Genomic DNA, 6,606 nt, shown 5'->3' with positions numbered 1-6,606 from the left:
ATAAATGTAAGTTCTTACCTTCCAACTAGACTCTATATCCTCTGAATACAGGATTATTAAGATTTTCTTTAGATTGCCCTCTTCCTTCAGAGCATCTGGTATGAAGCTCTGCTCTGGGCCCCCCTGTGACTAGTGAGCATCCCTCTCACAATCATCCAAGAGACTTCCATGTTGAAAAATCTCCCATTATGGCAGAGACTAAAACTGGAACCAATAATTTTTATGACAGGGTGAATAGAATGCCACTGATAAAACATATTTACTATATATTTTAGCACAATGACTTGTTTGCTGTTACATGGATAAAGTCCATGAAAAAGCTCTCTGATTCCTCGTTACTTACAGTTTCCCTAGCCAATATTATATGCTGTTAATTGGAAACAAATTTAGCCTATCATGTAAAATGCATTATAAACAATTCTGAGTGGATTTTACTTTAAAAGTGACTTTGTGAGAAGAAAACATAAAAGCACATGAAATTACCGAGATGAAGAAGAGGTTTAAATATAATTCAGTTTGAGGCCCACTGTTCACAATGCTCAAATAGTATTTTCCACGAGCTGGAATTAGAGCGCTCTGTGGCCAGGCTTGGACAAGGAAGAAAACTTTTTCCTCTCTCTACTTCATCTCGAACAATCATCTTGTAGCAGTGAATAAGCGGGGCTCAGATAAATTTTCAAAAGTCCTAATTAAGGGGGGTGTGGTCCACGGCAGGACTTGGAGAACTCTGCCAAACAAGAGGCTGAGGATGGCATTAGTGATAAACCAGAGCCTCTGTGGATCCTGCCCCTCCACGGGAAAAGCCACCACCTGGTAGATGCTGTCTGTCACCATAGGTAAAGGAGACCCCAACAAGCTGCTGGACAGGATGTCCTCAGATGCCTTTTTCATACAGACCTACCGGGAAGAGCACAGGAAGAAACATCCAGACTCTTCTATCAATCTCACCAAATTCTCCAAGAAATGTTCAGAGAGATGGAAGACCATGTCTGCAAAGGAAAAGTAGAAATTTGAAGGTATGGTAAAAAGTGACAAAGCTCGCTCACAGATGAAAAATTGTGTTTCTCCCAAAAGGTGACAAGAAAGGAAAGAAAGAAGATCCCAATGCTCCTAAAAGGTCTCCGTCTGCTTTCTTATTGTTTTGTTCTGAACATCATCCAAAGATCAAAAGTGAACACTGTGTTTTATCCATTGGGGATACTGCAGAAAAATGGGGTGTAATGTGGTCTGAACAGTCAGCCAAAGAAGGTAAGCAACTATATGACCTGAAAGCAGCTAAAGCTAAAGGAGAAATATGAAAAGGAAATTGCTGCATTTCGTGCCAAGGGCAAAAGTGAAACAGGAAAGAGGGGCCTTAGCAGACCAACAGGTTCAAAGAAGAATGAACCAGAGGATGAGGAGGAAGAGGAGGAAGAAGATGAAGAGGATGAGGAAGAAGATGAAGAATAAATGACTATCCTGTAATGATAGGTGTGGAGTGTGTGCTCAGGGAACTGTTTTGCTAAGAATGTGAATTCCAGTGTGGCTCAATATTAGCTTCGGTATAAAAACCATACAGATTTTATTAATTTCTTGACTTGTGTGTTGTAGCACAGCAAACTTGTAGGAATTAATATCAATAGTAAATTTGGATTTTTTTTTTAGGATGTTGCATTTTGTGGTTTAAAATTTTTTTTTTTTTTTAATTTGAGGCGGGGGGTGGGGGCAGTGGGCACAGAGACAGAATCTTAAGCAGGCTCCATACTCAGCACAGAGCCCAACATAGGGCTTGATCCCACAAGCCTAGGATCGTGACCTGAGCCCAAATCAAGAGTCAGACCTTCAACTAACCACCCAGGTGCCCCTACATTTAAAAAAAAAATTTGTAATAAAATTATATATATTATATTTTTTAAAGGCCTAATTAAAAGATACTTACAGAATTGTAATGTTGTTGGGCTTTTTATTATAAAATGTATTAAATGGGCTTCTAAAAATTAATAGACTTTATTTTTTAGAGAAGTTTAACGTTTATAGGGGCAACGAGTAGAAAGTTCCCCTATAACCGCCTCCACTCACACTCCTGTCCCAGATTCCCCAATCATTAACATCTTGCATTAGTGTAATACATATGTTATTGATGAGTCAGTATTGACACATTATTGTTAGAGTCTATAGCTTACATTAGTGTTCATTCTCTGTATTGTACCTTCCACGGGTTTTGGCAAAATGACATGTGTCCATCATCACAGTATCATCGAAACAGATTTTAAGCTAACAAAATATAAAAAGAAGACTAGAAGATACCATTTTGAAATATTTAACTGGTGAAACAAGTTAAGTAAACTGAAACTCAACCAAAAAGTTAGTGAACTTATTCTTTATAGGTCCTACCAGACAGAAAAGCAATAGAGTAAAAATTAAGCAGTCTTTTCTTCGAAAATTGTAGTTATTTTGACAAACAGCGCCGTCAAAACAGCAAATGTGAACACCACATACTCTAGCTCATTCTCTTTCGGGTACTGCTCTCAAGGTTTGGTGTGAATACTTCATAGTTAAAGTATGTCTTCCCTCGAGGATCGCATAGCCATTTAATTTCTGCTCTGGCATTTGGCCTACTGTGTTTGTAAGGTTCTATTGAGAAATGGAATTGATGATTTCTTCCATAACCACAAAGAAAAATTGAAAGTTACTGATTTCAAACCACTATTATAACCTTTCATGTTTTTCTGGAAAAATGTTTTCTTTCCAAAATGGAAAAGGAAAAAAAAAAAAAAAAAAAGAATTCCCTATTAAATGTCTAACCATTCGGTATCAACCCATCTTTCACAATGTTGAAATTTCACCTCAGACTTGGCCAGAGGAAGGCTGGAGTTCCCCATCTGTAGTTTGGAGTCTACCAGATGTTGCTGACTAGCCTGATAGATCTCTATTAGGTTCCTGCTTGTGGAGGCATTATTGTCCAGGAAAAGAGTGGATTTCACATCCAGGGCTGACCCAGTTTGCCCCCGAGAGCAACTTTCTTGTCAGTATAGACTCACTGCTCTTGTCTCAAAGACTTCCCTCCCCAACCTCTACAGTGCCCTTGAGGACTTACATACTCAAGTCCCCTTGAGGACTTGATACTTTTCCCACTCTTTCCAGTTGTGTGAAGACCATTGTAATACTTTTTTTGGAGAATCAAAATCCAAGTTGTGATGTACAGAATTTCGTCTAGAGCAATGGTTCTCAAGTGGGGGCAAATTTGGTCCCCAGGAGATATCTAACAATATCTATAGAGATACTTTTTGACTGTTTCAGACGGGGGCTGGGGAGGGTACTGCTGGCATCTAGGAGGTAGAGGCCAGGGATGCTGCTAAGAAGCCTGCAGTGCACAGGGCAGCCTTCCACATCAAAAGATCAATTGACGCTAAATGTCAGTAGTACTGAGGCTGAGAAATTATGCTCCAGAGTTTTAGTCACACAGCCATTTTTGCCATTCCAGGTTGAAATACTTTGCATTTCAAAGTATTGCATTTGTTGAAATATTAAAACATTACATCTTGACTTTTTAAAAAGTTAATGTCCAGTAATAGTGGAAAATAATGTTTTTTTTTTATTATTACCTTGCTCAAGAATAAAGCAACCACATTTGTAAAGTAGAAAACCTTAGTTGTCACTCAAAATGCAAACTGTCATAAGGGACAAGAGATTAACTGATTCTACTGCCAACTTTTATAGTGTCATTATTTTCCCCTCTAACTACCTCCTTAATATCTTTGCTGACGAAGATGTTTTAAAATGGAAGACAATTAGAGGCTTTTTGTTTATGAAAAATGAAGTGTTCAGGCACAAAAGCATGCACAGTGGACCTCTTATAGAATGTTTAAAATCTCCTTTCATTAAAAGATGTTCTTAAGTGGCCATTTGTCACCTAATAGGAATTCCTGTTGTTGCAACTGTTGTTTTTATGCATAAACACCAGCATCTGTAGATTTCCAGGATATCCTTTACAATTTCACACCCTTTAATTTCATGTTGGGTTGACTTAGATGATTTTTCCCTCTTAAAATCACATTATGCAAAAGTTTATCTGAGAATACACTAGAAAAGCCATTGTAAGCCTGCAGTCAGAGAACTAGATCCTAGGCACAGATGAGTTCTGTTTAGCCAGGATAGAATTTAATTTAGATTTTTAAAAATCAGTTGTCAATATTTAAAAAATGAACAGACTGCTCGCAAGAATCTGGATATCTCTTTTTTCTTGAAAAAAGAAAAGAGCATTTGGGACTAGTATTCCTCCATGGCAATAGTTCACTGCAGGAGAACAGCAGCTGGACACTTTTGCCAGGGCAGGCTCACGCCAGCTTGCTCTATTCCTGCCCAGCTTGCCTCACTCAGTCACCCAGCCAGGCTGCCCCCAGCGTCCTTTGAATTTGCAACCCCTGCTCCATTACAAATGAGTTCTGTAGGTACAAACATTTGGTGGTTAGTAGAACCCAGTCTTTGGCTCATCAACCAATTTAGCAACTCATATTCGAAGGAAGATGGAGAGCTGAGGCAGTTCAGGAGGGTGCTAGGAAATGTGATGAAGAGAATGCAGAGCTTGAGCTGTGACTGAATGGAAGGAGAAGGGAGGGTCATGAAACGAACTGTACCTGAGACTGAAAACAGATTCACTTCCTCGGATCAGGCCCTGCCAAGAAATCTTCTGGACTTTGGTGAGAAGAGGGCAATCCAGGTAGTAAACATGAAGAAAAATCAAGGACTTTATGGCTACATCAGAAGCTCTTTGTCATTAAATTGGACTGTGTATCATCTTTGCCACAAGCGGTAGCGTCTAGTCCTGGCCTGTGTTCTTGAGGAATCACTAGAATTAGAAACAGAATCCAGGATATAGAATCCAGGAAGAGCTCTAGGAGTCGGTCCAAGGAGGGAGGATTATAATGTGCAAAAATTAGGACACAAGCAAAGCAAAGGTAGAGGGAAAAGCAAGCTTATGACCAAAATCCAAGGAGTATCAGATATGGCATTATGATCCAAAGTGTGGGGTCAAGCCAGAAGAAAGGTCAGGATAGTGAAGATGTAGGAAGAGGACAGTTTCTGGCCTCTGTGTTCCTTTGTGCAAAGTCTGTGATTTGGATGAATCTAGAAGACCCAAGGGGCCCCTCATTCTTCTATCTGTAGCAGTCCGAGGTTCATGTGTTAGTGAGTTTCCATTTCTTTGGGAGCATGGTGTTTGATAGACATTTCTTTCTAGTCATTCAAGGTCTGGAGAAAAGCAAGGGGTGGTCTGACCACACAGAACATGGGGTTACTTCCCTCTCTCCCTGCCCCCAAATAGGACAAACAAGATAAAATCTTTAAGCTGTAGTCTACAAATGTGAAGGTGAAGGTGAAAAAATTCTTGGGGCTAGAGGGAGGGGGGGAGGAATGAGGAAATGTATTGTTTGGAGGGTGTTTAAGCCTTATCTGATGCAAGAGAAAGAAAGGACTGGAAAGAAAGACATTTGAGGAAGGAAGAGACTAAAAGAACATTCGAATTGTTGCTGGAAGGGTTCTCAGGAAATACTAACTGGGCTGGGCTTTTCCTGTTCAATAAGTGTAGAGGGACCATATAATTTACCATCCAAATCTAGGCTCTTCCAAGAGTGAATGAGGAAACTATTGGAAATTTTTCCAAGACACCGGCAAAATCTGAGAGGAAGTAAGGAACCTCCCTTCAGCTTCAGGGCCCCAGGCTACTGACTACTAGGCCCATGACTGAACCTACAGTGTTGGGATGTAGAAAGTGGAGACTCAAGCTTGGTTAGGATGAAGGAGAGAGTGCTTCTTATCTCTAACTAAGCTTCAGAATCACCCAGGGACTTAAAAAAAATTACAGATGCCCAGAAATTCAATTTTAATTATTATGGATTGGGCCTAAACAAGGGTGTTTTTTATTTTTTTATTTTTAAAGCTGCATGGTGATTCTAATGTGCTACCAACCCAGAATGCAACATTTTTTCCCAGGCTTCTAGGTGACCATACCTTCTCCTCCCTCTCCCCAGTATTTGCCTATGCTGACAAGATGGAGAGAGCACCCTGAAACTAGGACATTTCCCCCCTGCTTCCACTGCTCCCCCAGCCCCAATTCTGGGGCAGGAGGAGGTATGGGCTGCAGTAAAGTGAGCTTGTGTATTTAAGCTGAGAATGTGTATTTCTTGCCAGGAATAATTGAATATTAAAAAAAAAAAAAAAGGAAGAAAGAAAGAAAAACAGAACAAAACCTGAACGAAACTTGTGAACCAGGTCTATTTCAGCTCTTGGCATCCCAAACTTGAAGACGGAAGAAGTCGTGCTTGGCTTAGTGCTTTATCACTACCTAGAGCCATACAGACACATTCAATATGTTGGTTGCTGTGCCTATTTAGTGTTTGGAGATGGCAACATCGAATCTATCCTCAGACCCTCAGATTTTTCATTTAACCCACATTTATGGAGCAAATGTTGGGGCAAGGCACTAGAAACCACCACAGCTGCAGCTGTGCTACAAAGGAACCCACAGACTTCACTTTCAGGACAGTTGCTGAAGTAATACATGGAACCCAGAGAAAGCCAGGCTGCTTTGAACTGTTAAAAGATAAACTGAGGCATATTAAAAATTGT

The 6,606-nt window shown here is 40.1% G+C and overlaps 1 pseudogene; it reads left to right on the top strand.

Moving 5' to 3' along the window:
* Nucleotides 1-577: 577 nt before the first annotated feature.
* Nucleotides 578-1,469, top strand: LOC122475321 (annotated as a pseudogene).
* Nucleotides 1,470-6,606: the final 5,137 nt, after the last annotated feature.

The sequence above is a fragment of the Prionailurus bengalensis genome, chromosome A1 (assembly GCF_016509475.1).
Source record: "Prionailurus bengalensis isolate Pbe53 chromosome A1, Fcat_Pben_1.1_paternal_pri, whole genome shotgun sequence".
NCBI lineage: Eukaryota > Metazoa > Chordata > Mammalia > Carnivora > Felidae > Prionailurus > Prionailurus bengalensis.
Note: the sequence above shows the minus strand (reverse complement) of the source record. Positions and strands in the feature narration are given on the sequence as shown.